This window comes from Peromyscus leucopus, chromosome 18 (genome assembly GCF_004664715.2).
Source record: "Peromyscus leucopus breed LL Stock chromosome 18, UCI_PerLeu_2.1, whole genome shotgun sequence".
In the NCBI taxonomy this organism is placed as follows: Eukaryota; Metazoa; Chordata; class Mammalia; order Rodentia; family Cricetidae; genus Peromyscus; species Peromyscus leucopus.
The window spans coordinates 3,096,903-3,115,289 of NC_051078.1; the positions used below are offsets into that span (position 1 = coordinate 3,096,903).

Genomic DNA, 18,387 nt, shown 5'->3' on the forward strand with positions numbered 1-18,387 from the left:
TGTGACGATGTCTTATCAAATGAAACATATAATCATCATACTACTCAGCAACTGCAATCTTGGACATTAATTCCAGACTAATTCCAGTATAAAAACTTACATTTACAGAAAAATATATACACGAATATTTACAGTAGTTTTTTTTTTCAGTAGTTCTATTGTAAGCAACAACAAAGTCCTTCAATGAACAAAAAATTAAATTGTGATCCAGCCATTCCAAGGAAGAGTATTCAACACCAAAAAGGAACAAATTATTAACATGAACAACAACTCAGAAAAAAATTCTTTTCTCTCAGAGAATTACACTGTTTTGAAGTCTAGTTGCACACTTTTTGGTGAGGTGCTGAGGATCAAGCATGGATCTTGTGCATACAAAGTAAGTACTCGACCACTGGACTACAGCCAGTGAGCCCTACGCACAACCCTGGTCTCGCGTCCACACAACCCTGAAATAACAGTAAGACAGAGCGAAAACACCGGTGGCGTCACGGGACCAGGGTCACAGAGTTGGAACATGGAGGAGGAGGTGGATATAGTTAGTGAGCTCAACAGGAAAGATCCTGTCAGGGATCGATTCAAACAGGAAACACCCCTTGATGAAGAGAAGTAAAAGATCATCCACCAATGTGACATCTCTACAAGTTGTAAGAAAAATTTAACAATCAAAGGGTGGGGTAGGGTTCTGTTTTTGTCTTTCCAGGATAATGGAAATACCCATCTTCCAAAACTCATAAGGCCTTGGATATCCGGATGTTTACAGCAGAAAGGAAGAATCTATTGGTACCAATCTACACATGGTAAAATCTCACTGTCTAACATCTATCTCTCTATCAATCTAGAAAAGTTGTGGTTCCAACTCAATTATAAGCCAAGCTGGCTTTGGAGATGGAATTGGCTCACTCCTTCTCTAAACCCAAGCATATTGCTAAAAGAAAAGTTTGAAAGATTCTTCTGTCCTGTATCAGAAGAGCCCTCTGGTGTGGGACAGAAGGAAACCAATAAAAAGGGACCATTGTCTTCAAATTCTATTTCTCTCCATGCTTACTCTTGATTTCTCAGAATCCTTTCTTACATGCTATGTCCTCTTTAAATCCAAACCTCCCATTTTTTATAACAAATAAGTTTTTCCAATAGCAATCTCAGAAGTCTCCAGAAGGAAGATGGGGCCCCAACAACAACTCTACCCAATCCAGAATGATGCCATGGTAATCATCATCATACTACACTTCTTGCCAGAATTTCAGACAATCTTACTCATTACTCTATGACTTGCTACAGAACCTACAGTTAGTCTAACTGAGATTTAACTATCTGAGCTTTCTCACAGTACCCAACAGAGATAACACCACCCCCTAAACGGCAGGAAGCAATTCTAAGAAAACGACGCCCCTTCTCCCTTAGGTTTCATAATTCTCAGGGTTATGGATGACGGTTATAGGGTTGGGGGTAGAAGAAAATATTAACTCAGGATTGTAAAAAAAAGGGGGGGAGAAGAAATGGAATGGATAGGTATAAGAGATGATGGTAGATCATTGTATATACTAGTAAACAAATTTAGTAAAATAGCAACCTTAGATAATTTGCACTGTAATTTGTACTGTTATGGATTCTTCTATGTTGATACAAATGTAAACTATTTTTATACTGTTTAAGATAATTTGTATATTGATACAAATACAGAGCTATATTTGTTATAATGTACATATATTTCTACTCTTATTTGAAATATTTTTATATTGATACAAATGTAAATTTATATTTGTCATACTTCATGTATGTTCTACTTCTGTTTAGGATATTTGGTATACTGATATATATTTAAGATTATTGTCATATTGCATATCGCACTATATATTCCTACCTCTGTTATAAATATCTTGTGTATTGTCACAATTTTGAAATCATCATTCTTCACCATACATTTGCTTATAGACTGTTTACCTTGTTTACGTGAAGCCTTAGTCCTTAGGTTATTTTGGTAGATAAGACATAGATTTATAGTCACCTATGCCTGTCATCTCTATAGTTACGATAGTTAGGTTATCCAGATTTACAGATACATAGGTCAGATGGACAGGTAATCTTCAAACACTTCATAGACCTAGAGAATATGGCATTTAAATAACTTAGAATTCTGTTGACGTGAGACACAATTGCTTCTGGCTGCACCAATTTGATCCCGAGAGAATGTTGGGTTTCTAAGACATTTCCATTTGGAAGTTTGTCTTTTTGGCACAAAATGGCTTACTGGGCAAAGAACTGCCCTTGCCTTGATGGCTGACAGTACAAATGCAATGCTGTCCTTTCTGGACAAGCGGGACACAAGGAAAGTGACCACTGTACTCTGCCAAGACAGGGTAAGATGGTCTTTCAGAATTCCTGCTTCTGAAAATAGTCTGTCAGATACTCTAGGCCTGTAGTCAATTTGAATGCACCAACAATGCTGAGAAACATTAGGTGACTGTCCAGGCTGCCAGCTGTCTTGGTCTACTCTTCCAAGATTCCCGAAAGTTGCTTGCATCCATCTTCCATTTCTCAGGTACCATTATGTTCCTTCTCAGGTCTTTGATGGGATTGAAGACTAGCAGTTATAGTTACAACTTAGTATATATAATATCTTAGATAGAACATATTAAGTATTAGATTCAGGTTCTTTAGGATAGGACACCTTTTGGAATGATCTTTATAACATGCCATTTACCTATGTTCTATACTTCTCTGGATTTTAGTATGTGTTTCTTGCTTGATATTGTTTGCATTGGTTGTAGTTCCATCTTATCTAGGTCATTATCCCTCATTATTCCTGGACAATATTTGATAACCATTCCTTTGTATACAGTCTTGTATTAGGTTAGAACCTTCTTATTTAGACAAAAAGGGGGAGATGTAGTGGGTAGCCATTCCAGCTTGGATCTGGAAGTTCCAACCCCCATTGAGACTCTGGCAACTGTCACGCCTACGAGGCGGGGCCAGGGGAGGCGCCTAGAGACCCGAGAGATGGATGGGCAAGCGCTCTCTCTGTGCCGGGACCCTGAATAGTGGAGGTAGACCAAGCAGAGCTCCAGAGAACACCGCTGGACTGCGATACACCTTCCCCAGACCCTGCGACCTACCTAACCCTTTCTGTAAGTTACCCACTAAATAAATCTTCCTTTTAACAACGTGGAGTGGCCTTAATAATTTCACCAATAATTCTAGACCTTGATGGTAAATACAAACGTTCAGATGATGACACTGTACAGAAGCGCGCGCGCGCGCGCGCGCGTGCACACACACACACACACACACACACACGGGGGGGGGGGGGGGGACGGGGGGGGGGACGGGACACTCAGCAGTTACGAGCACTGCTTCTTCTAACAGAGGACATGGGCTCAATTCCCAGCAGCCACATGGCAGCTTGAAACTGTAACTCCAGTTCCAAGTCATCTGATACCCTCTTCTGGTCCCCACAGGCACCCGTCATGAAAGTAGTACACATGTAGGCAACATACCCACACAAAAATGTAAATAAAATAAATAAAAATCATTAAGATGTTAAAAATTATGAAAAGAAGTCAAAACCAAGTAGAATTTTTGGAGTTAAAAAGCACAGAAACAGGGCTGGAGAGATGGCTCAGCAGTTAGGAGCACTGGCTGCTCTTCCAGAGGACCTGGGTTCAAGTCCCAGCACCCACATGGTGGCTCACAACATCTGTAATATCAGCCCCAAAGGAGCTGATGTCCTCTTCTAACCTCTATGGGCACTGAATGCATACACTCAGCCAAGCACTCACACACATAAAAAATAAAATAAAATAAAACATGAAGACTAGCATGGTGGTACACACCTATGATCCCAGCGTGTGGAAAGCTGAAGCAAGAAGATCATGAATCTGAAGCCAGTGTGTGCTACCTATGGAGAGCCCATGTCTCAAGAACCTAACTAAGGTATGTGCAGTAAGGTGCTGTCTGTCAAGCCTGACCACCTGAGCTCAATCCCTGAACCCACATGACAGAAGAAACCTGACTGCCTCAGGTGCCCTCTGACCTCCACATGCAGACCACGGCCCAGGTGCACGCACACAACAAATACCCCCACACTGAATAAATGTAAAAATAGGAAATAGACAAAAAAGTTAAACAAACACTCTTCCAAAGGACATAAATAAGTGGGAAGTACATTAAAAACATTCCACATCATTAGTCATGACGGCACGTAAAACAAAAACCACAGTGAGGTACCAGGCTTGGTAGTGCTGGCCTGTAATCCTATCACTCAGGAGGAACATGCAAGAGAGACTAAACTTAACAACAGTCTGACTACAGAACAAGTTCCAGACCACCCCGGAATCCAGAAAAAAGACTTATTTCAAAACTCCAAAGGCTAGGGATGTAGCTCAACAGTAGAGAACCTGCCCACCACGTGAAAGGCCACACACAGGTTTGTAATCAGCCAATTTAAGTAGCACTTTACTGTTAACAGGACCAAACTAAAAACTTGGTAACAGTGAGTCGAATAAGCACAGGGCACAGCTTAGCAATAGCTCGGCTTCCTGGATGCTGGGACTACAGGCACGGAATAACACACCATCACTTCTAGCTTTTCCACTTAGGTACAACAAGTGGTTCCGGAAATAACGGTATTAGCTGGGCCCAACTATTCAGAACACATGGATCCTGGTCAAAGCCAGCCTGATCAGAGTGAGATCATAGCCAGCCTGGGCAATTGTGCTGGCTAGTTTATGTCATCTAAACCCAGGGAAACCTCACTTGAGAAAACGTCTCCATAAGGTCAGGCTGGTGCCTTCCCTGGACAGGTGGTCCTGAGTGCTAAGCAGGCTGAACAAGCCAGGCGGAGCGGAGCTGCAAGCAGCACCCTTCCAACCTCTGCAGCAGTCCCTGTCTCCAAGGTTCCTGCCTGGGTGAGTTCCTGCCTGGGCTCCCCTCGATGTAAGCCACACCCCTTCCTCCTTCAGCTGCTTTGGGTCACCTGTCTCATCATAGCAACAGTAAACGTAACCAAGACAGCAATGTACTGTGCTCAACCCCAGTACCCCATAAAAAAAAGCTGTATGTCAAGAAAGGAAATCAACAAGAGGCTGCGTAAGAAATAATCCTTTATAAATATTTTCTTAAGAGAGTTGCTGTTAGCCAGGCGGTGGTGGCGCACACCTTTAATCCCAGCACTCAGGAGGCAGAGGCAGGCGGATCTCTGTGAGTTCGAGGCCAGCCTGGTCTCCAAAGTGAGTTCCAGAAAAGGCGCAAAGCTACACAGAGAAACCCTGTCTCGAAAAGAAAAAAAAAAAGAGAGAGAGAGTTGCTGTTCTGTTGTTTTTTTTTCCAGCGCCCAGGACCAAACTTAGGTTCTCTCACATGCTAAACGAAGGCTTTATCATTAAGTTATAGCCTTGGTCCTAGAACAGAGTTTTTCTGAGGACTGAACCTAATGCCTTTCCCATGGCAGGCAAGGCCTCTATCACTTACCTACATCCCTAGTCCCTGTAATATTTTTTGAGAGGCAGCCAGGCACTCACAAGGACAGGTAGTTTTTGAACCTATGACCTTCCTGCCTCAGCCTCCGAACAGCTAGGATAACAAGTATGAGCCACCCACACTTGACTGCCTTAAAAATAAATAAAGACATTTTTACTTTTGTATGTGTGTGTCTGTGTGCCACATGTATGTAGAGACCAGAAGAAGGTATCAGGTTCTCTGGAGCTGGAATTATAGACAGCTGTGAGCCACCCAACATGGGGCTGGGAACTGAACTAGCACCCTCTAGAAAAGCAGCAAGTAATCTTCCTGAGTTGGGTGAGCCCTGGCTGCCTTCTGGACATTTGTCTGGAACAGAGAAACGGCGCAGTGGGTAAAGGCACCAAACCTGAGGACCTGAGTTCAGTTCCCGAGACCCACACAAGGGGAAAGAGAACACCACAGGCTGGCCTCGGGCCTCCACATGTGTACTATGGCAAGTGCATACCACACACAGGAGTAATAAATGTAGTAAGTGGTTCTTTTGTTTGTTTGTTTGTTTTTCAATTTATCTGACACAGAGTCTTGCATAGTTGCCCAGGCAGGTCTCAAATGTGTGATCTTTCTGCCTCAGCATCCTGAATAGTTGGGATTGTTGACATACACCACCACTCCCAGTTTCTAGAAAATTTCTGGGGTTAGAAATGATAAATTGGAGCCAGGCATGGTGGCACACACCTTTAATCCCAGCACTGGGAGGCAGAGACAGGCGGATCTCATGAGGTTGAGGTCAGCCTGATCTATATAGTGAGTTCCAGGACAGTCAAGGCTACCTAGTGAGACCTTGTCTCCAGCAAACAAACAAAAATCCTAAACTGGATTTTTCTTTACCAAAGGTATGTCTGCTGTTTTAAAGAAAAACAAAATGTATGCTGTAAGAACTGGGGAGATGGCTCAGCAGTTAAGAGCACGGGCTGCTCTTACAGAGGACCCGGGTCCAGTTCTCAGCAGCCACATCAGCACTCACAACCATCTGTAACTCCAGTTTCAGATAATGCAACTCCTTCTTCTGGACTCCAAAGGCACCAGGCACATACATAGTATACATGGACATACATGCAGGCAAACACTTGTACACATAAAACAAAAATAAAATATTTTCTTTAAAAAATTAAAAGTATGCCAGGTAGTGATAGTCTCAGCCCTCAGGAGGCCGAGGCAGGCAGATCTCTGAGTTCGAGGCCAGCCTGGGCTAAAGATCGAGTTCCAGGACAGCCAAGATTGTTATATAGAGAAACCTTGTCTCAGAAAACCAAAACAAAAACAAAAAATTAAAGTATGATGCATTTACTACTGGAAAAGGTTAAGAAATTTCAGTAGTTGCCGGGCGGTGGTGACACATGCCTTTAATCCCAGCACTCGGGAGGCAGAGCCAGGCCGATCTCTGTGAGTTCCAAGGCCAGCCTGGGCTACCAAGTGAGTTTCAGGAGAGGCACAAAGCTACAGAGAGAAACCCTGTCTTGAAAACAAAAAAAAAAAAAAAAAAGAAATTTCAGTAGTTCAAGCTGGGTATGATGGCGCACACCTTTGATCCCAGCATCTGGGAGGCAGAGGCAGGCAGACCTCTGTGAGTTCAAGGCCAGCCTGGTCTACAGAACAAGCTCCACGACAGGCTCCAAAGTTAAACAGAGAAACACTGTCTTGAAAAACAAAACAAAACAAGAAATTCAGCCGGGCGTGGTGGCGCACGCCTTTAATCCCAGCACTTGGGAGGCAGAGGCAGGCGGATCTCTGTGAGTTCGAGGCCAGCCTGGGCTACCAAGTGAGCTCCAGGAAAGGCGCAAAACTACACAGAGAAACCCTGTCTCGAAAAAAACAAAAAAAAAAAAAAAAAAAAAAACAAAAAAAAAAACAAGAAATTCAGTAGTTCAATCCAAACCACTGTATATTCACAGCATTTACTGGAGATGAACAAATAACATCATCTATCCCAAACTACCTGCATCTCTCACTTGGACTGAAGCAAAAGGCTTTTAAAACTCAGCTGAATTTAAATCCCCTCATCTAGCAAATGGGCACAATACTATTTCCAACCACACAGGGTTATGTGACGATTAGTGAGAACGCAGCCTGGAGTAGAGAAACCGCTTCATACACATTGACTGTTATTACCTGAGGAAACGCTCAGTCCCCATGAGTCCAGTGCTGGGATGGCATCTCATTTAAGAAACAAGTTTAACCTAAAAAAAAAACAAAAACAAAAACCAACAGTTAAAAGCAATGTTAAATATCAACACACTGAGACCGCATGAGCACTAGAGATCGCGCTCAAGACCCACAGTGGAGCCTTCTGGGCCTCCTCACCTCTTTCCAGTGTCCGGCCAGGACAGCTAGTGTATGAGACTCAGTCAGCTCAGGGCAAGGGGCTCACTGTACAGGCTGACAAGTCACCCAGGCTTCTGTTGTTCCCCCTGACAGACGAACGGGTCAGTGACATCTAGCCTTGCTCAAGCTTCTTTACTTCAGATAAAAACACTGCCTGTTCAAGACAGCTACAGCCAGACACACCTTCTTCTACTACGGAGCCTTCCTTCCATGTCTTTACTTGGGAGATTTGCCCAACCCCCCCCCCAAAAAAATTACTTTAGGCCCATATTAGCAACTCCAAAGGATTAGCCATAGAAAGCCTAGAAGAGAGCCCATAAAAAGACCAAAGTGTTAGCCTGAGTAATTACCCATTTTAAAATAAACATCAAAATTACCTGAAGGAGAAACTAATCTTTTCAACATCAGATGTGTGGTGATGGTTTGGAGAACAGGTGATGTGTGGTGGTGATTTAGAGAACAAGTAATGTGTGGTGGTGATTTAGAGAACAAGTGATGGATTATGGTGGTGATTTGGAAAACAGGTGATGGATTATGGTGGTGATTTGGAAAACAGGTAATTTATGGTGGTGATTTGGCAAACAGGTGATTTGTGGTGGTGATTTGGTGGAAACCAAGGGGCACCATGGAAGGTCACTCATACCATGCAGACAGCGTTCACACAGAGGATTTTATTAATGGAAGGGAAGAAGGAACTCAGAGTGATCCTCTGGAGATAAAGGCTGAGGAGAGAGGAGGAATGAGAGAGAAAGAGAGAGGAAGAGAAGAGACAGAAAGGGAGGAAGAGAGAGACAGAGAGACAGAGAGGTAGGCAGAATCTACCTCTTTTTTTGTTGTTGTTTTTTCAGAGCTAAGGACCGAACCCAGGGCCTTGTGCTTGCTAGGCAAGCGCTCTACCACTGAGCTAAATCCCCAACCCTGTGGTGGTGATTTGGAAAACAGATGCATAATCAAAGTATCAGTCCTTGGCCATGCTGAGAAATCACAGAAAAATTCTTCATCTTTTGACCCAAAATGCTTTATTCCAACAGTTACTTTAAAAAAATGTGGAGAGAGGAGAGCAGCACAGCAGAGTGGGACATGCCTGAACCAGAAAGACCCTGTCTCAAACATGTCTGCTTTAAGATAGAGCACAATCAGAACTCATAGTTTTACTGATGAAGAACATATTAATACAGTCATTTTTGAAAACTGACAATACTTACTAATGCTAAATATACATATAGCCTATTACCTAGCAACCCACTCCAAGGTATATATAATTGGAAGTGACTGTCTCCCAAAACAAGAACATTGTACAACATGTACAAAAATATTCCTAGTAATATTATTCATAATAATCCAGACTAGAAACAAACACTATATAGAAAAATATGGTATGAATAGACAATAAACTACTATAAAGCAATGATAAAGAAAATACCATTGCTATAAACAATTATATTCATTAAGCTCAAAGACAATGTTGAACAAAAAAAAAAAAGACACAAAACAGGATATATGGTTCTATTAATATGAAACTTAAAAGCAGGTAATACTGTGCCAGCCAGTGGTGGCGCACGCCTTTAATCCCAGCACTCAGGAGGCAGAGGCAGGAGGATCTCTGTGAGTTCAAGGCCAGCCTGGTCTACAGTGAGTTCCAGGACAGTCAGGATGGTTACAGAGAGAAACCCTCTCTAGAACAAACAAACAAATCAGATAATACAAACCTATAGTTCTAGAAGTCAATAGTGATTACCTTTGGAAGTCATTTATGCAAGGTATTAGAGCATTTCTCTTTTTCCTTTTTGTTATTATTTATTATTGTGTGTGTTTGCAACATGTACACCAGGCTGGCCTCGAACCCATGATCCTCTTGTCTCTGCCTTCCAAATGCTGAGAGTACATACGGGCCTGCGCCTTCATGCCCAAAAGTCTAGAGCATTCCTGATGTTCAGTAGGTTTACTTCCAAAGAAAACTGTCTCAACAACATTGCTTGAGGGGACTTAACGCTCAGAGCTGACTCAGTAGAAGCAGGAATTGTACTCCAGTCTATCTAGCCCAGACACAGATGTACTACATTCAGTACTGCTTTGGGAAGCCATGCCAACCACTGCCCTGCTCTGTGCAGTTAATCTCCTATGCCTCCAAGACCAAGTCAGGGTTTATCCTCAGCATCTCCCATTGGCTCCTTAGCGTCAGAGAAGTAAGAACATCCACTGTAAAATATACACGTGTTATAATCTATGCAGGCAACACCCAGCAATACACACACGTATCTCTTTAAAATCACCCAGTGATTTTTCACTGGCCAGAGAATATTTGTTTTACACGGCTTAGCAAGTGCTTTTGTGATCTCACCCAATTCACATTTTTTTCTCATCATGAGTTTCTAACCATGAGTTCAGAAATAAATTATGTGCGATCAACTTTAAAACTATGCTTTAGCCGGGCAGTGGTGGTGCACACCTTTAATCCCAGCACTCGGGAGGCAGAGGCAGGCGGATCTCTGTGAGTTCGAGGCCTGCCTAGTCTACAGAACGAGATCCAGGACAGCTATGGCTGTTATGCAGAGAAACCCTATCTCAAAAAAAAAAAAAAACCAACCAAAAATAAATAAATAAATAAATAAATAAATAAATAAATAAATAAATAAATAAATAAATAAAACTATGCTTTTATGCCAGGCATAGTGGCACACACAACTTTAATCCCAGCACCTGGGAGGCAGAGGCAAGCAGATCTGGGCTTTTTCTCTCACCTCAGTATCTCTGAACATACAACATATCCTCTATCTAGAACATTTAAAAACAAAATGAGGTCTCAGGAGACCTAAGAGGTCAAACTAGTTTCACAGCAACACTAAGATGTTATTTGCACTTACTCTGTCTTGGGAGTGTTGGGGCTTGAACCCAAGGCCTGTGTGCGCTACATAGACTCTTTACCACTTAAGTATTTTGGTTTTAGATTTCCTTATCTTATGTATGTGTGTTTGCCTGCATGTATATATGTGCACCACGTGTGTGCCAGGTGTCTGGGGAGAGCAACAAATGTTCTTAATTGCTGAACCATGTCTGCAGACCCTACTGAAATATTTCGCCAGCCCTCTTTCTATTTTTAATTCTGAGACAAGCTCTTGGTAAGTTGTCCAGGCTTGCCTTGACCTTGCCATTCCCTCCCCCCCCCCCCCCCCGTTTCCAACCTCCCAAGCACTGGGGAGTACAGGCCCACCTTGATTTGTCTTTTTCACATAGAGATATAACTATACGTAAAACTGCCAGTGTGTTCTCGGAAGTCAAGGTGGGAACATTAATCAAAAGTAACAGGAGAGTTGGGGAAGCAGCTTAGTGGTAAACCATCCACAGCGCTGCAAACAACCAGAGCAGCCGTGGTCAAACGCCGTGGTCAACGCCCTGTCACCCAAGGACTGGAGCTGCAGGCAGGACCGCTATCTCAGGGCAGCCTGGGTCACAGGACAAAGACCAGTGACGGGAGGGGAGGGGACAGGACGCAGCTCAGGTGGCAGAGCACTTCCAATGCACTCTCAAGGCCTGCTGTGGTGGTCCATGTCTGTAATCCCAGCACTGGGGACACAGAGGCAGGAGCAAGAGAATCAGAAGCCTGGCTACAGGAGACCTTGTCTAAAAACAAACAAACAGAAAACTACTAGTGATATTTTATCCCTCTACACATTCAATTTTTAAAACTCAACTAGAAGGTCTCACTAAGAAATAAACACTGAAACGGGCTGGGACGTGGTCAGTGGTGAAGGACTTGACAGCATGTGGAAGGTTCTCAGTGCAGTCCCAGCACAGCAGATGATAAGACAGAATGTCCACAGTCAAACAGTGAAGATTAATAATACTACAGTCACTTCTCAATATCCTGCACACCAACCCCTCCAACTCCGATAGATGGCCAAAACCACAATATGCTCAAATCCTTTCTAGTAAGTAGTATATCTGCATATACTCTGTAGAGCTACATACTTTGGTGAGGGGTGAAAACTTAGGGTCTTGTTGTATAACCCAGATTGACTTCTGCTGGGGATGTCTTTCTCTACCTTTGAATGTGTTGCTCTGATTGGTTAATAAATAAAATGGTGATTGGCCAGTAGCCAGGCAGGAAGTATAGGATAGGTGGGATGAGCAGAGAGGAGAATTCTGGAAAGAAGAAGGCCGAGGCAGGAGACGCTGCCAGCCGCCACCGCCACGAGAAGCAAGATGTCAAGTACCGGTAAGCCTAGAGCCACGTGGCAAGGTATAGATTTATGGAAATGGGTTAATTTAAGATATAAGAACAGTTAGCAAGAAGCCTGCCACGGCCATACAGTTTAAAAGTAATATAAGTCTCTGTGTGTTTACTTGGGTCTGAGCAGCTTCAGGAACCGGATGGACACAGGGAAACTCCAGCTACAGGCTTCTATGGTGATTTAAAGGAAAATGGTCCCTCAAAGGGGGTGGCACCAATGAGAGGCGTGGCCTTGTTGGAAAAGCGTGTCACTGTGGAGGCGGGCTCTGAGGTCTCCTATGCTTAAGCTACATCCAGTGAGACAGACCACTTCCTGTTGCCTGCAGGATCAAGATGTAGCTCCTTCTCTACTCTCAACTCCTTCTCCAGCACCATGTCTGCCTGCATGCCGCCATGACCTGGTCATGACAATAATAATGGACTAAACCTTTGAAACTGTCAGCCACTCAATTAAAAGTTTTCCTTCATAAGAGTTGCCACGGTCATGGTGTCTCTTCACAGCAAGAGAAACCCTAGCTAAGGCAGCTTCACATTCTCAGTCTTCTAAATGCTGGGATACGCACCACCACACTGAGCCTACCTATATATTTCAATCATTTCTATATTATATCTCATACTATGTAGATAGTTGTTATGCAGTATTGATTACAAGACAATTAGGGAAAACGTCTGTATGTGTTTGGTATAGCTGCAGTTGTTCTGGACAGCATTTCATCATTTAGCCTTGGTTAGCTTGAAACGCTGTATGTAGACCAGGCTGGCAAATTCAGAGATCCCCCACCTGCCTCTGCCTCGCAGTGCTGGGACTGCAGGTGTGCTCTACCATGCCTGGCCTCTTTCCTGAGCATGTTTTCACTGTATTTGGCTGAATCCACAAATGTGGAACTCACAATTAAGGAAGGCTGACTGTAACTTCTGTCCTTCAATTCATGTGTTGTTCCCCTCCACCTCCCATTGCTTGAGACAGTGCCCCACTCTATAACCCAGGTTGGTCTGGAACCCATAGCAATTCTCCTGCCTCAGCCTCCCAAGCACTGGGATTACAGGCATAAACCATCAAATCACATCAAACGTGTTCATGCCTTTTTAAAAAGAACGCTTTCTTTCTTTTTCTGTCTGTCTGTCTTTCTGTCTCTCTTTCCTGTGTGAGTCTTCTGCTTGTGTATCTATGAGTACAAATGCAGAGCAGAAGAGGGCGCTGGAGTCCACAGAGTTATACACAGTTGTGAACTTCCACGTGGGTGCTGGGAATGAAATACAGATCTTCTGCAAAAACAAGTGTTTTGTTGTTGTTTTGGTTTTTTGTTGTTGTTGTTTTTGTTTTGTCTTGTTGGTTTTTTGAGACAAGGTTTCTCTGTAGTCCTGGCTGTCCTGGAACTCGCTCTGTAGACCAGGCTGGCCTCAAACTCAGAGATCTGCCTTCCTCTGCCTCCCAAGTGCTGGGATTACAGGTGTGCGCCACTACCACCTGGCTAGAACAAGTGCTCTTAACCCCTGATCCATCTCTCCAGCTCACACTCATGTATTTACTATTCTTGGCAGAACAGTAAATATAAAATACTTCTCTCTCTCTCTCTCTCTCTCTCTCTCTCTCTCTCTCTCTCTCTCTCTCACACACACACACACACACACACACACACACACACACACACACACACTTCAACTTCACATATATAATCACACATGAACTGGGTCAAACATTGGGAAGGTCTGTATCACTCAGTGAATCAATACCTGTCAATCTGGGTCAGTGTGTAGATGAACAATTTTAATCCCAGCACTTGGGAGACAGAGGCAGGCAGATCTCTGTGAGTGTGAAACAAGCCTGATGATCTACATAATGAATTCCAGGGCAGCCAAGGATATACAGTGAGACTTTGTCTCAAAGACAAAAAAAAAAGTTATCAGCTGACCAATTCATAGTATTTCCAAATCATTCGTGGGTAAAGATCTATTCAGTTTAGAAGACAGATAGCTATAGTACCTAGATTGAAGCTAGAACCATGTACCTACAGAAGTATCTCCCTAGACACACAAATAAATTTAATGTTACCAAGGACAAAACTCTACTAATGCTTTCAGATTCAACAATGTACCCTCAGGCACATGCCCATAACCCCAACACTCCAGAGGCCAAAGGAGGAAAAGCTGAAGTGTGAGCTACAATGAATCTAAGGCCAGCATGAACCAGACAGACAGAAGGGAAAAAGGGAAGGGCAAACTGAGGGAAGAAGGGAGAGATGTACCATTTACCCACTTATACTATATACCGGGTACAGTATCAAAGGCTGTTCATAATTAATGAAGGAGATATTAAAATACGACTTCTTCCAACTATGTGTCTTGGGGCTGGATTTTCTTCATATACTTCAACAAAAGAATCCAGTTGTCTGCTATTAAGTTATATATTATAGATTTGCAAAATGATAAAACAATGTCAGGAATATAGCTCAGTGGTAGAGTGCTTCCGTAGTACATCTAAGTCCTAATTTGATACATAGCACTAAAAAAAAAAAAAAAAAAAAAAAAAAAAAAAAAAAAAAAAAAAATTAAACTAAATAAAGCAATGCCTGCCTTCCTCAGTGGTCTGTTTTACAAAGGTATAGGAATTGGAGAGGTACCTCAGTGGGTAAAACACCTGCTGTACCAACATGCGGACGTGAGGTCAGACCCCCAACACCTCCATATGACGTGGGCAGTCACACATCATCTGTAACCTCAACGCTGGAGTCAGCAACTCAGAGATAGGCAGACTCTGGGTACCTGCTAGCCTTCTAGCCCAAACAGTGAGCTCCAGGCTCACAAGACACTGGCTCAAAAATAAAGCAGAAGACAATATAAATAAACTTTCAAATAGATGGGACAGAGGGAAGCTGGAGAATCATTAGGATTCTCCATTAAGAATACTTGTTACAGGCTGGAGAGACGGCTCAAAGGTTAAGAGCACTGACTGCTCTTCCAGAGGTCCTGAGTTCAATTCCCAGCACCCACATGGTGGCTCACAACCATCTGTAATGAGATCTGGCGCCCTCCTCTGTATACATAATAAATAAATAAATCTTTAAAAAAAAAAAGAATACTTGTTACTCTTGCAGAAGGCTCAAGTGTGGTTCTTAGCACCCACATCAGGTGGCTCACAAGAGCAGGTACACCAGCTCCAAGGAACTCCAAGGAATACAGCACCCTCTGCTGGCCTCCCCAAGTACCTACACACGTGTTCACGATCACACATAGATACACATAACGTAAAACCAAATCTTTAAAAAAAAAAAAAAAAAAAAAAAATGGCAGACTAGAGAACACTCAATCTTGACCTCTGGCCTCCTCCAAATGTGCATGCACAGGTACAGGCATCCTTATACATACATGTACACACCAAGTTATAGATATCATCAATATGTAAGAAGTGTATTGTTATATTTGATGAATTAATATTTAAATTGTTATCTTAGTTTTAAACCCTAGAAAAGTTCAATATTGATAAATATAATGCACACAAGCCAATGTTCCTTACTGTCCACTATAGGTTTTGGTTTATTTGTTTTCTATTTGAACTTTTTTTTTTTTTTTTAAGTAGTTATTCTTTTGCATGTGTGTCTGTACACCATGTCCCTGTGTTGACTGCAGCGGCCAGAAGAGGGAATCATATCCCCTGGAACTGGAGTTATAAACTATTGTAAGCAACCATGTGGGTGCTGGGAATCAACCTGGGTCTTCTGGAACAGCAGGCAGTTTTGCCTGTCTGTCTGTCTGTCTGTGTGAAGGTGTCAGATCCCCTGAAACTGGAGTTACAGACAGTTGTGAGTTGCCATGTGGGTGCTGGGAACTGAACTCAGGTCCTCTGGAAGAGCAGCCAGTGCTCTCAACCACTGAGCCATCTCTCCAGCCTCATAATAACTTTAAAAGAATAAAAGGGGGCTTTGTTTTTAATTTTTTTTTTTTTACGTTTCACCATGTGTATAAATTTAGGATCTCAGTAACACAACATTCTATTATATTAATTTTTCTCCTCGGTTTATGATGAATTTTTGCACTTTCAAATATCCCCAGAATTTCTTACTATGCAGTAATAGCATTACTTTTCCTACTACCAAATGATATACGAAACCTAATGGCTTCTATTTTAAATTATATTTACCTTACACTGTTTACTCAAAGTGCTCACTCCTTAGAGCTGCCTTTTCTTATGCTGATGCTCCCTCCACACATGCACATCAGCATGGACAGCTGCGCGGAAACAGATACATTTCTGCTCAAACTATCAACCCTAGTCTGAACTCACAAAACAATGCAAACATCATAAACTTTACCCATAAGGCCCCAGAGTAATGCTCACCTGATTTCTAGCTCAGATATGCTGGCTCATCCATCCAGGTGAAGTAGTAAGAACTATATCAAGTATGACTTTGAGACACTGAGGAAGGACACTGGTAGCCTCGGGCAGTTCACCTGAGAAGAAGAAAGAGTCTTTCACTACACTGAGGCCAGGCCCTAATAAGCTTTCAGCAACATGGCAGTGAAATAAAATTCTCAGAACAGTTCTGACTTTCCCTGGTCTGTGTCTTAATTAGTGATGTGCGTGACAGCACAAGAATCACTTTGAAGCCACACATATTCTTCCTCACTCTAAAGCTGAACGCTGTCTATCAACTATGAAATCCCCAGAGATTTCAATTCTACAGAAGCTCCATATAGTTCTAAATTTAGCCTAGCAATAGAAATAGTTGGAAGATATGCAATTCATTTTAATATCTGTGATTTATGTTGCCAGGCAGCTAATTTCTTTCGTCATGTTAGAGCAGACAAGGGAAGAAATACACATGCCATATAATCAACTGACAGGCTAGCAATTGTGTTGACTAAAATACGGAGCCAGCTGTGGTAGCTCACACCCCAGATCGCAGCACTCGGGAGGCTGAGGCAGGATGATCAGGAGCTCAAGGCCAACACAAGCTACATGAGACCCTGTCTCAAAAGGAAACTTAAAGGGGGGTTGCAGAGATGCCTCAGATGTTAAGAGAACTTAGCTGCTATTCCAAAGAACCCAGGTCTGATTCCCAAAACCCACATGGCGGATCACAACCATTGTAACTTTAGTTTCAGGGGATCTGATATTCTCTTCTGGCCTCCATAGGCCCAGGCATACAGGTGGTACACAGGCATGCATGTACACGCAAACACCCATACACAAAAAATAAAAATAAAATAAAACTTAAGTTGGGCGGTGGTGGTGCACGCCTTTAATCCCAGCACTCGGGAGGCAGAGGCAGGAAGAGGCAGGCAGATCTCTGTGAGTTCAAAGACAGCCTAGTCTACAGAGCAAGTTCTAGGAAGGACAGCCAGGACTACAGAGAAACCCTGTCTCGGAAAATTTAAAAAAAGAGTAAGAACATGATAATTTATTTTTACTTTTGTATGTCACCATCAAAGCAAGGGTGTACTGGTTACTTTTCTGTGGCTGTGATACACCATGACCAAAAGTCACTTATAGGGGGGGGATGGGGGGGACGACACAGGACCACGGACACAGGACCACGGACAACACAGAAACAACTCACTACAAGGCCAGCCCTCTTCCCTAAGTCAGTCATTGGAGTTGCCTAGAACTCACTTCCTCCTATGAAGTAATTTAGTTTGGATACTTCATTGCCTAAATATATCTGGGAACAAACAGCTCTGCAATTCATCCTCCCTCCCTCCATCAAAAACAAGACCCAGTTGATCAAATGAAAAAAAAAGAATAGACGTTGGGCAATTAAGAAGTAATTTTCCTGTGAAGGGACTATTTCCCACTGGAGGAATCAGGGTTCTTTCCCGAAGGATTAGCTCCAGGCCTGGAGCCAGTGAAGCACAAAGCTAACTAAAGCCCCTGCCCATCAAAGTGCACGGGCGCTGAAATCCTGACAGTGGAGGGCCAAAGGGACAGGGAAGCCACCCCTAAGAAGCTCCCATAAACCAAACTGAGAACAATTTACACCGTTATTCTTAAACCATGTTTACAGTGTACGTATGGGGGGGGGGGGGCACGTAACACATCCTGGCATGACCAGGGCAGAAAATAACTTGGAAGAGTTGACTCTTTCCTTCCGCAGTGTGAATTCCAGGGACGGAACTCAGGTTACAAGATGTGGCAGCAAGTGCCTTTACCTACTGAACTATCTTGCTGGACAAATTTTGCTGTTCTTTTAATGATTTTTAAAATAAAATTATTTTTAATTGTGTGTATATGTGCACAAGAGTGCTGTGCCTAACACAGACCCGTAAGAGTGTTGGATCACCTGGGGTTGGAGTTACAGGCTGTTAGGAGCAGCCTACGT

The 18,387-nt window shown here is 42.9% G+C and overlaps 1 protein-coding gene across 13 annotated transcripts in view; it reads right to left on the minus strand.

The window, feature by feature from the left end:
• The window catches only part of R3hdm2 (R3H domain containing 2), a 119,602-nt gene that overhangs the window by 91,363 nt on the left and 9,852 nt on the right, over positions 1–18,387 (minus strand). For 12 of the 13 annotated variants that reach the window (XM_028886244.2, XM_028886241.2, XM_028886243.2 and 9 more), the window contains exons 2-3: positions 16,407–16,519; positions 7,627–7,694 (exon numbers count right to left, since the gene is read on the minus strand). The gene's annotated coding sequence lies outside the window, so the exon portion shown is untranslated. The remainder of the gene's footprint in view (positions 1–7,626; positions 7,695–16,406; positions 16,520–18,387) is intronic. The other variant, XM_037196695.1, reaches the window with a different exon arrangement.